Genomic DNA, 17,782 nt, shown 5'->3' with positions numbered 1-17,782 from the left:
AAAAATTATGGACTTTGAAGTCAGACATGCTGGTTTACAGACCCTAACTCTGCCACTAATTAATTGTGTGACACGAGGCAAGTCACTTAACCTCCTTCAGACTCAGTTTTTTTTTTTTCGCATCTGAAAAATAAAGGAAATGAACTAGGTGATCTGTAAGGTCCCTTCTAACTCTAATAGTCTATGATTTAAATATCAAAATTATTACTCTAAAATAAAAGAGACAGTTGCTTAAGGATCTTCAATTAAACAAACCAAAGGAAAAATCTGGGTCAATAGATTTAAATATATGTGTTAAGCTCAATTTAGTGTTCCAGCAGAAAATTTTGTCTTACAAGTTAATACAGAAATCAGTGTGAATGGTAAAGTTTTCCTAACTTAAAGAGGAAAGCATCTCGTTATAATGTCACCAAAACAAAGCCACTAGTTAAAAAGGCCATAAATGTTAGAGGAATCCACATTTACATCTTCAGTAAATGAGGTTATGGTATAGAAAGTACAGTATCTCTACATGTCTCAGAAGTTTGAGCTGAGAATGCTTCATGAATAAAACATTAGGTCATAATGTGCCCTCTAGTGTTTCACCCTTCCTCACCCTCCCAACTCAAGAAAAGCATTTTGTCTAAACCTCTTTGTGTTGATTCCGGCTGTTTATTTACATTTATTTTGTCTGAGCATTTAGCCTCTCTGGGAACAAAGCTCTTCAGGAAGAAAAAATAATTTATAGCCTGATGCCTTAAAATATGATTTAATGTGACTTCTTTTGTAGTTTGATACCCGCAGGAAACCTAAATCACACTGCTTTCTCAGTGGTTAAAATATCAAGTCCCAATGTTTTGGTAACCGCTGCCCTAATATTTGATGGGGATAATATGAAGATTGGGGATCCATGGATAGGAAGAATAACTCCATCTGTCCGCATTTGATTCATGATTGATTAGAAGTTGTTACCACTCCTCAATATATTTCATTTTAAAGGATCTCAGGTTGAAATTCGTGAACGACAGGAGATTCTAATTGGGCAATTTCATAAAATGTGAATACTGTCTGACATACAAAGGCATGGGAGGGAGCCAAGCAAAAAATGAATTCGTGCTGCCCCACTCCCTTGGTGGCTTATTTAAATACAAGTTTTCAATGTGTTTAGAGGTGACATGTTTATGATCATGTTTGTATGCATGGGTATAAAAGTAAAAGAGAAAAGGAAGAAGAAGGAGAGGAAAAAGGGGAGAGAGACAGAGAGAGGGGACCAAAAATAGCATCTATTAGATTCTGGTGCAAAGCATGTCCAATATGAGATTCAGCTCCAGGGCTGTGGCAGATATTGTTTTTTTTATTTACCCCATAGCCATTTACTCCACTTCCTTCTGAAACATTTTGTTTGCTAAAATGTTCCTAGGCCCAGGAAATAAATCATGATAGGTCTAAGCCAGTTATGGCAATCCAGTTCCCCTTTCCCAGTGAATGGACTAGTCGGGGACATATGATGCAATTCTGGCTAATACAATACAAAAGAAATTCTGCTGGGAGCTTCTAGAAAAGATTTTCCTCCCCTAGAATCTCTCAGCAAGCTTAGATCTATCATGGTTCATCTCCTGGCACTGGGCATATTTTAGCTTTTACAAAATCCAGCCTTTTGTTTTCCTGTGTTCCTTTCTGCTTTGAACATTCTCATGTAAGAACATGCTGCTTAGAGCTATTTCAGTCACCTAATGACCACCAGGAAAGGACAAAAAAGAATTATACAGATGCCTATCCAGTGCCCTGACATCATCATTCTGTTGAATTAATCCTAACATCAACTTCCTCCAGATTTCCCCTTTAGAGAACACTAAATGTTCTTATGGTTGAAGCCACTGTTAGCCTGTTTTTCTGTTACTTGTGCCATAAACATCCTCAATAATACAGAAATCTGCCCAGAAATATGAACCACTTCTAAATAGTTGGAGTAAAATCAGATAGCCAATGTCTATTATATTGGAGAACACATAAACTTCCAAATCTGGCTCTGTTTCATAAGTTATCTCAAACTTCAGCTCAGCTTTAAAGTGTTCCCATTCTTGATCACGTTGTCCTCTGTCTTTCCAGACCACCCCAAAGTAGTGACCACACACTGTGGCACTTGACTATATAGAGATTTGTGTTCTTTATTTCTATCTTTTAAATTCATGTCATATCTCCAAAAAGACCGTAAACACCTTGAGGGCAGTGTTTGGCTCTTATAACCAACACAGCACCTAGGCAGGAGAGTAAAGCTTCTACTTGTTGAATTGAATTATAGCCCTCTTCTCTGTCTTACGCTAGAGATGCTGAAACTCAATTTTTCCCTTCAAGATGGATGCTAGTGGGAGCATGATCCTTTCCAACAGGTTCTGGAGGGACAGTCTTCTGCTCCATTCCCCACTCCCTTTCATGTAAGTAGGTGATAATGAATAACACTATCACAGATGGAAGTATTTTTATTATCTCAGGCCTCTGATTTTCCAAAGTCTATCTGTCATTTTTGTAACTCATGTCATTTTTGTATACAACAGCCCAAGCAGCTTGAGAATGTAATCAAAGAAGGGGTATATCAGTGGATATTTTAATGATCCAAACAATGGCATAGCAACTCTGCCAAGTCAATTTAAAAGTCTTGACTAAACTCACCAATTATTCCTGAGTAGTTGCTTGTACTTTTCCTTGGCCTTAGGCCATAGGTTAATTAAGCAATTATGCAGGTACTAAAATAAATAAAATAAGAAACACGTATACAGTTTCTACAGGTTCCAACACTGTCCGAGTCTAACAAAATGTGAAGTCAGAATCAAGCATTTTTAGTGTCCTGGTTGACTCATAAAACTTTTATTTCCCTAAAAACATCCAGGTTTTGCAACTATATAGATAACCCCAAATCTATATCTTCAACTGAAACACTGGATTTTTGGCCTCCCACATAAGTAGATGTTCTTGCTTTCTATTTCTATTACTATAAACCAGGTACAAGTTTTTCCGCCAAATCATCAGCAAACTAAAGTGGACTCGTGAGAAATGATGTATCCTCCTCACCAATAGATGGCTTGAGTACATGACTTCTAAAGGGCCTTCATTTTACTTGTGATTCTTTCCTATCCATTCCATTCCTTTAACTGTGGTCATTATATTTTGTGAAAGAGTCAAAGATACTATCTTTCTTTGAGCAATTCTAAGATGAATGTCAGGAAAAACAGGCAATTAGAATTTTAGCACCTGCACAATTCAGTTCCAAAGCACTTTAAACAACAGTGCTAAATTCGCTATAGAAAAGCAAATGTTTATCTTAAATATGGTTTAATCCTCTTTTCCAGGAAGCTTACGTAACAAAAAATACAGCTGGAGGCTATAGTGACCCATTTATAACCATAGTTGGATTTGTTACCAGGGAACCCGTCAAAATCAGCTTAGTTTGTTTGAATGGCTCATTCTGGCTCTCTGTGCCTTTCTTCTCATTTGATTTTAGGAGCTCAAACTGGTTTAGTGATGCCAGCCAGGGGAAATGGTTTTCTTTGACTTTGCCAACTTGGCAGGACTAGAATAAATGCAATAGATGGCTATCCACATATTGCGGTGTTTCAGGGGTTGTTCATTTGTTTCTTCCTCTCCACAGTGCTCTCTCTACTGGGAGGGATGGCTTTGGATTCCCTCCCCAACCTTGTCACTCTGGGATAAAAAATCCTACAATAAGCTATATATGACATGTAAATATCTCTCTCTCTTAGGGAATAAATCAATGTGTTAGACTGATTATGTGCGACTAGCAGAAAGGAAAAGAAGGTACGTTAGTGAGTGTGAGAGAATCAAATGCTAGCAACCAACCAAAATTTAGGCAGCCAAACTTTGCTTCCTGCTTAGAAGGAGGCAAGGCTGGAGTCAAATTAGCCGTGGCTAATATTGCTTTCATCTTTGTTCTTCAGAATTTGGTACCATTATACTCCTTGCTCATGATTCATTCCCTTATTTATTAAACAGGGCCACCCAATGACAACTTGCTGTATTAGTTTTCTATTGTTGTGCTATAAATTACCACAAATTTACAGGCTTAAAACAACCTTCATTTTATAGCCCAGTTCTGTAGGTCGGAGGTTCAGGCAGACTTGACTAGGTTCTCTATTCTGGGTCTCACAAGGCTGAAATCCGAGACGTATTGGACAGAATAGGCTCTTATCTAAAGCGTATGGGAAAAAACTCACCTCCAAGCTCATTTTTCAGTCCCTTGTGGTTGTGGACTAAGTTTCCATTTCCTTGAAGACTCGGATGGGGTGACTCCCAGCTCTCTCTGATTCTCTCACATGCTCCCCTCCATTTCAAAGCCAGCAGCAATATGTACTTGGAAACTCTCTGGGTTCCTCTTTGGCTACCAGCCTGAGAAGACTCTGCTTTTAAAGGAAGAGATCATGTGATTAGATTAGGCACATCCAGATAATCTCCCTTTTGCTATATAATTTGCAAATTATATAAATTTGCACATCCTATGTAATCCAGGGAGTAACACCAGGAAACTCTCATCTATTGCTGATGAGAATGCTGAGTAATACAGTGACTTTGGAAAACACTTGGCAGTGTTTGCCAAGGGACTGGAAAAAGCTTGGCAGTTTTCTACGAAGCTAAACATAAACTTACCATCTGATCCGGTACTCATATTCCTAGGTATTTACCCAACTGATTTGAAAACTTATGTCTAGAGAAAACCTCTACATGAATGTTTATAGCAGGTTTATTAATAACTAAATTCTGACAGAAACCAAGATGTACTTCAGTAGGTGAATGAAGAAGCAAACTGTGGTATATCCATACAATGGAATACTATTTAGTGATAAGCAGAAATGTACTATCAATCCACAGAACAATATGAATGAACCTTGAATGCATATTGCCAAGTGAAAGAAGCCTGTCTGAAAAGGCCTCATACTGTGTAACTTCATTTACATGACATTCTGGACAGTAAACAAATTGGTGGTCATCAGGGGTTTATGCAGGAGTGAGAATCAAATAGCTGAAGCACAGGGTACCATTTAAGACAGTGAAACTATTCTGAATGGTATTTTAATGGTAGATATATGACACTGTGCATTTGTCAAAACCCATAGAACTTTACAACACAAAGAGTAAACCTTAATGTATACAAAATTAAAAAATAATTTAAGAGGGTAGGGATACAAGGAAGGAATGCACACTACGGTAAGAGAATCTAACTGTATTACAAATTGTATTACAAATACGACAACCTCACTGAAGGCAGTACGGGAAAAAGTGCTGACCTAAGTAACTTTGAAAATGAGTTAAGTCTGTAAGACTAAAAGCAAAGGGAACTGTACATAACCACTGTATTCTACTTAGTAAAGTTTTGTCCCACGTGGGTAAAGACTAGCAATTCTGACAGTGTTATACATATATACTTAGATTGAATGATTAAGTAAATGGATGGTGGAGAGCAAGAACAAGGTTTTTCACTGTTGCAGAAGTTTACATATAAGCAATAGAAGGAGGCTAGAATGATGTATGTGGTAATAGATTAGAGTTAGACACATCAATATGAAATCACATTTAGTTTAATACAGATAAAGATGATTACACCTAGAAATATTTATAGTCATGCGTATATATACAGCACAGTATACACACATTTATTTCCTTGCAACGTTAGCAAAGAGGACCTATAAGCGATTAACCCCAGCAATGAGCACAGCAAGCATCAAGATTTTGGTTTCTGTGGAAATAAGTAAAGACCAACCAAATGAGAATTGGCAGAGGTTATTTACTGAGAGCGTGCTGGGGAGTCAGGCCCATCACTTGCATTTTGGCACAGACTCAAAGGCAGGCATAGGAGCAGCAAAGCTTTATATGAGAAAAAAGGGAAAGCTTCAGCTATACCCTGATTGGAGGCTGTTGTCATGGGGAAGCTACATGTAGGCAGGCTAACTAGAAGTAAAGTACCCTATGTGATTAGTTAAGTGTGCATAGCCATAGTTGGCTCTCTCTGGACAGTTCTAAGTTGGAAGCAGGGACAAAAATTAGGGACGTTTTCATTAATAAAATCAGTTATTAATCAAGTCCTGGCCATTTTTGGCCAACTGTTACAGGGGTTACTGTTTGCCTTCCTGAGATGTTTTCTAGAGATAGTGGTCTGACTTCCCACAAGTCTAACTTTTGGATAAGGCTGGCTTCTGGGCTGGTTACTGTAGATAATGGGTTGTTTTGGGGGGTTGGTTGCTAGAGGTCAGAGTTCCATTTTTATATATGGTCTGGTATCATTTCTTTGTATACTAAGTCTATAATTTTTAATACCATTCTATAATAAAAAGAGTTAAAGCTCCTTGGACAAACGACTGATTACAGGACTGGGGCAGGAAATACACAAAACGAGCCTGGAGCATATTTTAGTGCTAGAAAGGGAATGATGAGGAGGACGATGATGAGGAAGAGGAGGATGAAGATGATAATATTCCCATAATGATAGTATTTTGTCAAAGGGACACAGCCATCTCTAGCAGCTTCCAATGGCTAAAGTTGAAGCAATCTGAGCAACAAAATAAATATTTGATAAAAACAAGTATTGGATTATAACTCAAAGTATAGAATAGATATCCATGAGTCTATACTGATATATATGATTGAATAAGCAAATAAGTGGGGAGAATAGACAAAACTTATAGTCAAAATATGAAAAGATTTATATAGATACTCTTTTCCAAGCATATAGAACATAATTCCCCACTCCTCAAGTGTGGGTTGTCCATAATGACTTCCTTCCAAAGAGTATAGCATGGAAAAGGGCAGACGAAGGCAAAGAACTTTACACTGTAGAAAGAGGACAAATACTACTTCAGCCAGATGATCAAGCTTGGCATCAGCAGTCATAAATCATGTACCCTTGATATGATCTGATAAGAATGGCAATTTACCTCCCTGGTTTCGGCCCCCAAAACACATAACCTCAATTTAACAATAAGAAGAACACTGCACAAATCCCAATTAAGGAAATTCTACAAAATATCTGACCAATATTCCTCAAAACTGTCAAAGTCATCAAAAACAAGGAAAGTCTGAGAAACTGTCACAACCAAGAAGAGCTTAAGGAGACATGATGATTAAATGTAATGTGGGATCCTGTATAGGAGCCTGCGATGACAAAAGGGACATTAGATAAAAATGAAGAAATCTTGAACGAAGTAAGGACTTTAGTTAATAATAATGCATCCATATTGGTTAAGTAGTTATGATAAATGTACTACACTAATATAAGATGTTAACAATAAGGGATATTGGGCATGGGATATATGAGAACTCTCTGTACTATATTACAACTTTTCTGTAAGTTGAAAGCTATTTTAAATAAAAAGTTTAACCCCACTTTCACCAGTGGACAGATCACCCAAAATGAAAACAAATAATGAAACACAAGCTTTAAATGACACATTAAACAAGATGGACTTAACTGATATTTATAGAACATTCCCTCCCAAAACAACAGAATACACTTTCTTCTCAAGTGCCCATGGAACATTCTCCAGGATAGACCATATCTTGGGTCACAAATCAAGCCTTGATAAATTTAAGAAAATTGAAATCATATGAAGTATATCTTCCAACCACAACAATATGGGACTAGATAACAATTACAGGAAAAAAAACTGTAAAAAATACAAACACATGGAGGCTAAATAATACACTATTAAATGACCAAGAGATTACTGAGGAAATCAAAAAATACCTAGAAACAAATGACAATGAAAACACGAAGACCCAAAACCTATGGGATGCAGCAAAAGCAGTTCTAAGAGGGAAGTTTATAGAAATACAATCCTACCTCAAGAAACAAGAAAAAACTCAAATAAACAACCTAACCTTACACCCAAAGCAATTAGAGAAAGAAGGACAAAAAAAACCCCAAAGTTCACAGAAGGAAAGAAAACATAAAGATCAGATCAGAAATAAATGAAAACGAAATGAAGGAAACAATGGCAAAGATCAATAAAAATAAACGTGGTTCTTTGAGAAGATAAACAAAGTTTATAAACCAGTAGCCAGACTCATCAAGAAAAAAAGGGAGAAGACTCACATCAATAGAATTAGAAATGAAAAAGCAGAAGTAAAAACTGACACTGCAGAAATACAAAGGATCATGAGAGATTACTACAAGCAAATATATGCCAAAAAAATAGACAACCTGGAAGAAATGGAAAAATTCTTAGAAAAGCACAACCTTCTGAGACTGAACCAGGAAGAAATAGAAAATATGAACAGACCAATCACGAGCACTGAAACTGAGATTGTGATTAAAAATTTTCCAACAAGCAAGAGCCGAGAACCAGATGGCTTCACAGGTGAATTCATCAAACATTTAGAGAAGAGCTAACATCTATCCTTCTCAAACTCTTCCAAAATATAACAGAGGGAGGAACACTCCCAAACTCATTCTATGAAGCCACCATCACCCTGATACCAAAACCAGACAAAGATGTCACAAAAAAAGCAAACTACAGGCCAATATCACTGATGAACATACATGCAAAAATCCTCAACAAAATACTAACAAACAGAATTCAACAGCACATTAAAAGGATCACACATCATGATCAAGTGGGGTTTATCCCAGGAATGCAAGGACTCTTCAATATACGCAAATAGGTCAATGTGATAAACCATATTAACAAACTGAAGGAGAAAAACCATATGATCATCTCAATAGATGCAGGAAAAGCTTTTGAAAAAATTCAACACCCATTTATGATAAAAACACTCAGGAAAGTGGGCACAGAGGGAACTTGCCTCAACATAATAAGGCCATATATGACAAACTCACAGCCCAAATCATTCTCAATGGTGAAAAACTGAAACCATATCCACCTAGATCAGGAAAAAGACAAGGTTGTCCACTCTCACTGCTATTATTCAACACAGTTTTGGAATTTTTAGCCACAGCAATCAGAGAAGAAAAAGAAATAAAAGGAATACAAATTGGAAAAGAAGAAGTAAAACTGTCACTGTTTGCAGATGACATGATACTATACATAGAGAATCCTAAAGATGCTACCAGAAAACTACTAGGACTAATCAATGAATTTGGTAAAGTAGCAGGATACAAAATTACTGCACAGAAATCTCTGGCATTCCTATACACTAATGATGAAAAATATGAAAGAGAAATTAAGGAAACACTCCCATTTACCACTGCAACAAAAGGAATAAAATACCTAGGAATAAACCTACCTAAGGAGACAAAAGACCTGTATGCAGAAAACTATAAGACACTGATGAAAGAAATTAAAGATGATACAAACAGATGGAGCAATATACCATGTTCTTGGATTGGAAGAATCAACATTGTGAAAATGACTATACTACCCAAAGGAATCTACAGATTCAGTGCAATCCCTATCAAACTACAAATGGCATTTGTCACAGAATTACAACAAAAAATTTCACAATTTGTATGGAAACACAAAAGACCCCGAATAGCCAAAGCAATCCTGAGAAAGAAAAATGGAGCTGGAGGAATCAGGCTCCCTGACTTCAGACTATACTACAAAGCTACAGTCATCAAGACAGTATGGTACTGGCACAGAAACAGAAATATAGATCAGTGGAACAGGACAGAAATCCCAGAGATAAACCCACGCACATATAGTCACCTTCTCTTTAATAAAGGAGACAAGAGTATACAATGGAGAAAAGACAGCCTCTTCAATAAGTGGTGCTGGGGAAACTGGACAGCTACATGTAAAAAATGAAATTAGAATACTCCCTAACACCATACACAAAAATAAACTAAAAATGGATTACAGACCCAAATGTAAGACAAGACACTGTAAAACTCTTAGAGGAAAACACAGGCAGAACACTCTATGACATAAATCACAGTAAGAGCCTTTTTGACCCACCTCCTAGAGAAATGGAAATAAAAACAAAAATAGACAAATGGCACCTAATGAAACTTAAAAGCTTTTGCACAGCAAAGGAAACCATAAACAAGACCAAAAGACAACCCTCAGAATGGGAGAAAATATTTGCCAACGAAGCAACTGACAAAGGATTAATCTCCAAAATATACAAGCAGCTCATGCAGCTCAATATCAAAAAAACAAACAACCCAATCCCAAAATGGGCAGAAGACCTAAATAGACATTTCTCCAAAGAGATTATCCAGACTGCCAACAAACAGATGAAAGGATCCTCAACATCACTAATCATTAGAGAAATGCAAATCAAAACTACAACGAGGTATCACCTCACACTCGTCAGTAGGGCCATCATCACAATATCTACAAACAATAAATGCTGCAGAGGGTGTGGAGAAAAGGGAACCCTCCTGCACTGTTGGTGGGAATGTTAATTGATACAGCCACTATGGAGAACAGTATGGAGGTTCCTTAAAAAACTAAAAATAGAACTACTGTATCACCCAGCAATCCCACTACTGGGCATATACCCTGAGAAAACCGTAATTCAAAAAGAGTCATGTACCACAATGTTCATTGCAGCTCTATTTACAATAGCCAGGACATGGAAGCAACCTAAGTGTACATCACTGGATGAATGGATAAAGAAGATGTGGCACATACATACAATGGAATGTTACTCAGCCATAAAAAGAAACAAAACTGAGTTATTTGTAGTGAGGTGGATGGACCTAGAGTCTGTCATACAGAGTGAAGTAAGTCAGAAAGAGAAAAACAAATACCGTATGCTAACACATATATATGGAATCTAGAAAAAAAAAGGTTCTGATGAACCTAGGGGCAGGACAGAAATACAGACGCAGATGTAGAGAATGGACTTGAGGACACGGGGAGGGGGAAGGGTAAGCTGGGATGAAGTGAGAGAGTTGGCATGGCCATATATACACTACCAAATATAAGATAGGTAGCTAGTGGGAAGCAGCTGCATAGCACAGGGAGATCAGCTCCATGCTTTGTGTCCACCTAGAGGGGTGGGATAGGGAGGGTGGGAGGGAGACGTAAGAGGGAACGGACATGGGGATATATTTATACATATAGCTGATTCACTTTGTTATACAGCAGAAAGTAACATAACATTGTAAAGCAGTTATACTCCAATAAAGATGTTTAAATAAATAAATACAAATAAAATAACAAGTTTATTTAAAAAACACACTGTGGACTATATTGTGAGGACAAACAAAACAGCTTGCTGGCCTCTAAAATGCTACTTCATTTATAACAGGATCCCTGAGAAAGCAGAAACTCTGTTGGATTCCTCCAGGGCCAGCAGGAGCTTAGATACTACAGAGTGAGACTGCTGAATACCTGAGGCAAGGGAGATGAATAAAATCCTTTGGGAGTGGCCCCACCCACTGCTGAGGTGAGACTGAGCAGTTTGCCGAGTGACCTTAAGGTGGGAGGGGGTCAGGGAAAGAGAGGTTTTTTGTATTACTATAGTGCATAGCAGTCTAGCAGACTACTTCTAAAGCAGTTCAGACGTGACAGGAAGCTGCCTTTGGAGCCTTGTGGAGTACATTATGTGGGTGCTGGTCAATGAGGAATTGTACCTTGCAGGGGACTACATCTGGCAGATTGAACTTTGAGCTTTGCAAACAGAAATTTAAAATATTAGCTCTATAGTTAAAATGCCACAGAATGAAAGAAGATGGATTTGAGGGAGGCCATTCCCATATTGCCATTAACTGAGAAAAATAAATATATATAGCTCTGTCTTGATTGATAATTTGGGGATAAAACTGGTAAACCAGTATAAATTATTTTTGTGGACCAGAAATAATGCATAATTCTTAAGAATTTTTTTTTCTGGGATACACCCAGGATAAGTGCCTAGTGGGGAAACAGACACAGTGAGGGGAGGAAGGAGAGACCTGACAGAGGAAAATTAACCAACCTCACCTTTTGGGGATTAAGTCCTCCTTAGAGAAATCAGTCTCATAAAAATGGTGTAGGCGAAAGCCCAGCATAAACTTCTGGTCTGATATTTTCATTTCCACTCTGGGCTGATAGCCAGACTGTTTTAAATCAATTGACTGTGGATTAAAGTGGAACTGGGCTTGTGGATTATTTGAGACCAATAGGAAGTGTGTTATTATTCCATAAGTCAGAGTACCTTTGTACAGTGCTTTATGATTATGTTTTTTGGGAAAACATTCCATTTCATATCCATTATTTCACTTTGATTTTGAACCTTACAGCTGCAAGACATAGAAAGCAACTTTTATGATGTTCATTACAAAAAGATGGGAAGACTGAGAAGAGAGAGATTTAGTAATTAGTTTAAGATAACACAAATAGAAAGTTATGAACACAGACTTTAACTTAGCTTTCTTTCTTTTTTTTTTTTTTTTGAGGTACGCAGGCCTCTCACTGTTGTGGCCTCTCCCGTTGCAGAGCACAGGCTCCGGACGCGCAAGCTCAGCGGCCATGGCTCAAAGGCCCAGCCGCTCTGAGGCATGTGGGATCTTCCCAGACTGGGGCACGAACCCACGTCCCCTGCATCAGCAGGCGGATTCTCAACCACTGTGCCACCAGGGAAGCCCTAACTTGGCTTTCTTGACTCTCCGGCCCAGTTCTCTTTTCACTCTGCCATGCTGCCTTTTATACACTTCCTAGGGCCTGACTGTGACTGGTTTCACCTACATTCCAAGCTACCTTAAAGTTTCAGAGAAGATTTTGGGTGAATACACAATGCAGCCAACAGTGATCCTCTATGTAATTGGAACTGAAATAGGAGGGAAATCATCTAGGCTCTAGGCATGAAATGACACCTGATTGTTTCCTCCTGTCAGCACTTCCTGTTACTTGAAGCAGCTCATAGCACCTCTGTCTATTGAGACCACTTTTGGGGCACTGGCTGACAATTTGTCACAAGGACCTGGGTAAGATGCACTTTTAACCAAAAATGTCAGTGATATAAGGACGTTTTTTTCGTATTGTCACCCCCGAAAGAGTTGCAGCATAAGCTAAGTCATTGCTCAGATTCCAAATCAGGAGATTTGGCATCAGGAAGACTTAGCCAAACCAGGATAATCAGTTCAGCGTTTGAGTATTTGATCAGTTAGACACCAATGATCTGGCTTTCAGGACATTCATGGATTTTTGCTTAATTTATACCTATCCTTTAAATGGACATTTTGTACCATGGAAGGTGAGGGTAAGGAGATGGGGAGGGGAGGCACAGCCCCTGTAACTGGGGGTAGCACAAATTATCCCAATTACCAAATGGTTCCAGAACTCTTCTTTCCTTTGTCAAATGAGGGGAATGATGGCTGAATACAATAGGATAGCAGGGGCATCAGCCCCAGCACCTAGAGTAAAACAACATTAAAAAGAAGCCCAAGTCTGGAGTGACCAATTTTATCACTATTGTTGTTACTTATGTATTTAGTTCCAGATATTATAAATGTCTAATGTGGCCACCCAACAGCAAGGCTGTCTAACCACCCAAATGATTTGATCTACTTAAATCAAACTACATTCTAAAGGAATGTAAGAACACTGAAAGATTGCCCTCACTATCCTAACACAGTGCCTGAAATCTCCATCCTGTCATGCATGTAGAGCCATAGATGCAATATTCAATCAATCATCCATAAGAAGTTTATTGAGAACAAACCATATGATAGGAATTACTCATAGGATATGAAGATTCAGAGATGAACAAACCTTGGCTCTTCCCCTTGAGGAGCTGACATAATAACTCTGAAGTAAAGCAAGTAAAAAGACTATTAAAAATCATAATAGAGAAATAAGTCCTATGAGAATGCAGAGTCAAGGCCCCTAGTTCAGTAGGAGACACTCAGGGAAGGCTTCTTGGGGGAAGTGACATCTAAGCTATATTTTAAAGGACAAATAAGCAGGTAGAGTGGAAAAAGCTGGGAGAGACATCCCTACCAGAGGAAAAGCGTAAAGGCTCAGATGTATTAGAACACGTGGTTCGTTGAGGAGCTGAAAGTAGTTCAGCACAGCTAAGGAAAGGCATGACGTAATGTAATAATGACAGATGAGGATGGAACGGTAAACAGGAGTCAAGTTAGAAAAGGCCTTGTGGACCATGCTAAAGAGGTTGCACGCTCTCTAAAACTGTCTATATTCACTGAATGATTTTAGATAGGACGATGCATTAAAATCGGGTTCACAGCATTATGTTATCTGAAAGGGCCTCCATATTAGCATCAGTGATTTCTAGGCAAGAGCTAGTCACTAAGGGAATGAGAACAGAATTAGGGACGGCAGGCCCAGGTCAGGTACAATGAATACTAACCAGGATTGAATAATGGGAAATCCTGTTTATCTCTGAACTTCGGAATACACAGGCTCCTGTCTTTAGAGTAGAACTCATTCCTCCCAATGGTATGTCCCCCTCCTCTGTTTGTGCCACTGAAACCAAGCAGGACCTTGTGGGGCTCCTGAGCACAAAAGCCTTTCTGTGTCCCCCATTTCTTGTTTGCAGGAAATAGGCTTCATTCAGCCTCCATGACCTTCCCTGAGATCCAAAGGGCAGGTTCAAACAGTTGCTAATCAGGGAAGGGAAGAAAAATCCAGAAACAGTAGTGCAGCCTTGGGGCGGCATTCTTGTTCCTCTTCAAGGGATATACATAGTATCTTCGAGTTCTTCTGCAGAACTAAAAGCCCCGCCAAATGGAAGGTGTTAACTACTTGATGAAGCATTCTTCTTTCCAGAGAGAAGGCCCAGTTTGATAACCTCAAGAACCACAGGATGTTCCCTGGATTAAAAGAATGCAGACCCTGCAGGCATACTGATGCTTATCAACAGCCCAGACTATAAAACTCTCACAACCCCCCCCCCCCAGGTTGGGACACACAGTCTTGAGGGCATTAGCCTGCTGTGGCCCCCTTTGCCTAGCAAAGCAATAAAGCTATTCTTTTCTACTTCACCCAGAACTCTGTCTCCGGGATTCAATTCTGTACTGTATGGAGGCCGAATTTCAGCTACACCACCTTCTTTCTTTCTCTACTTTAAGTCCTGATAACAAGAAAGCAGGACCTCATAAATGAGAACTTAACCAGGCATATTTATGACCCCTATGCTAATATAGACTGATATTATAAAGTAGACTACTCATAATGCCAGCTTGCCTCTACCTTAGAGTTGCACTGATCCGATTAGCTGCTTTCTCAGTTACACATCGCATTAATTACCTAGAAAGACAGCTGCTTTTAGTAAAAATGTAGTATCTCACATACAGAGCTTAAATATATCCCGTGAGACAGAGTAGAGCCCCATTTGGGCATAGGTGTTTAAAGTATGTGTTTACTCTCCAACCTTTACATTTAATTAGCAATCAGCAGGGCACAACCAGTGATAGAACCTCTTCTAGCCCCCTGTCAGCCATTGACACAGCCTTTGGGCCATAGTCAGGCTGAAAATAATACCACTTGCATTAATATTTAATTCTGATTTCTATCTGGAAGAGCTATAAAAACTGCTGAGGGTTAGCAATTGTAGGAAGGAAGAAAAGAGCTCAGGTTTCAAATGTACTAAAGGTGGCCCTGATTTGGGAGCAATGGTGTGCCAGTGTTCAGGAAAATTGCAGATGAATTATTTGAGTGAGAGCATTTTCTACCTAAATTAGCTAAGAAAGACTGTGGCATAAATACAATATTTTATATATTGCTTGCCATGGCTTGCTGCCACTCATTCACATTTTAAGAAAAAGATCTCCATCTTCTAATAAAGTGCATCAGAAAAGCAGTGAATGGTAATCAAGTGCTTAAAACTAATTGGACTGGTGCCTCTTTGAGGTGCCATGGCAAAACTTGTACCTGGAACCAACTCTTTCAGTACCTCGATAGGTGACCTTGGGAAAGTTTCTTAAAATCTCCATAGAACTTTCTTCTTCACCTATGAAATTTTGAAATGATTTAAAGATGAGATAATAAATATTAAAATGTTAAATATATATATACACACACACAACATGTTGTTGAGGATCTGATTATAAGTGAATCATTGAATGAATCATAAAACTTGAAATCTGGAAGAGATCTTAATGCTCATAAATTCAACCCACTCCTTTTACAGATAAGAAATGTGAATCCCTAGAAGGGAGACTGACTTGCCCAATGTCAATTTTCCACTAAGAACCACCTCTCACTCAGTTTGACTCCCGCTTACCACTTTGTTTCATGTTAGTTAGAAAAGGGATAGGTAAGACAAACCTGGTAGGAGAAAAATGAGGCAGAGAGGGCAATACTTTGGAGCCTGGACGACAGAGAAGAGTGCTAGCAGTTAGAAATTATGTTGGCACTCAGTGTTCTACTTACTGATGTTACAGTTAAGGAACCTAAGATGATCAGAGCTTTAACCCAGACCACTGCCAACCCCTCCCTAAAATAGTCACATGCAACAAGGAACAGTGACAATGGAAGGTAAAGTCGTATTTGCTGGGACTTTGGCCACAAACCCCACTGCAGAAAATCCTAATGAGTTGGGCTAGACCACACATAGAATGCTGCCTTTTACATGATAGTTAAGCTTTTGACCAAATCAGACCATGTGTTCTGCTCTATAGAATTTGGTCATTTCCTAACACCTCCACTGCTACCACTCTGGCTGAAGCCACTATTGCCTCATACAAGAGTTATTGCAGTAGCCTCTTAACTGATCTCTTTGCTTCCACTCTTGCCTTTATAATCTATTCTCAAAAAATGGTCAGTGATTCTGTTAAAATGTAAGTCAGATTATCTTGTGTTCCTACTTAAAACCCTCTAACTCATCCCAGTGGCAGTTAAAGCCTATCACATAACCTCCTTCCCTGTTATCTCTGACTCATCTCCTGCTACTCTCCATCTCAATCACTGCTCCAGTCACAATGGCTTCTGTGCTGTTCCTTGAACTACACCAAACACATTGGCTTCTCAGGACCTTTTCATTTGTTGTTTCCCCTGTCTGGAGTGCTCTTCCTCCAGACATGTGCTTACTTCACAAGGATTTCTATTCAAATGCCACTTAGAGAGGTCTTTTTTGATCTCTATAAAAATAGTAATATTCACCCAGCCCTTCAGTCTCTAGCTCTCCCTTATCCTGCTGTATTGTTCTCCATTTCACTTCTTACCATCTTTCTGCCTCCCCCACTAGAATGCAAGTGTCATAAGGCCAGAGAGTTCAGTGTTTTTGTTTTGTTGATTTTTCTTCACAATGTATCCTAGTGCTTAAAACAAAGTCTGGCATACAGTAGACACACAATAAATACTTGTTGAACATACTAATGATTGAATAGGCACTTAAAATGCCACGTATATTTATGTGACAGGCACTATGCTAAGTACATTGCGGTCATTGTCTCGCTTAATTCTTCCACATACAGAAATATAACTAAGAAGGTACTGTTAGTTACCTCCCTTCGGGATGAGAAACCTGAGAGGTTAAGTAATTTGTGCAAGGTCGCTAGTTGTAGCACAGCCAGAATTCATTAAAATCCAACTGATGAAACCGAGTCCGCCTAAAACTGATACCAAGCAGGACCCTGTGGGGCTCCTGGGCACAAAAGCCTTTCTGTGTCCCGTTTCTTGATTACAGGAAATAGGCTTCATTCAGCCTCCATGACCTTCCCTGAGTTCCAATGAGCAGGTTCAAAACAGTTGCTAATTAGGGAAAGAAGGGGATGTGGAGACAAGAGAGGAGCAGTCAAGAGAAACAATAGTGCAGCCTTGGGGCAGGGTCCTGGTTCTCCCTCAAGGGGAACACATAACAATATCTTTGAGCTGTTTTGCAGATACTGACACCCCTACCAGGTGGGAGAAGTTAACTGTATGCTGCCCATAAGCACGGAGACCCC

The sequence above is a fragment of the Aethalodelphis obliquidens genome, unplaced genomic scaffold (genome assembly GCF_003676395.1).
Source record: "Aethalodelphis obliquidens isolate GAN/ISIS:26980383/991018 unplaced genomic scaffold, ASM367639v1 scaffold77, whole genome shotgun sequence".
NCBI lineage: Eukaryota > Metazoa > Chordata > Mammalia > Artiodactyla > Delphinidae > Aethalodelphis > Aethalodelphis obliquidens.
This window is presented reverse-complemented; position numbering follows the sequence as displayed.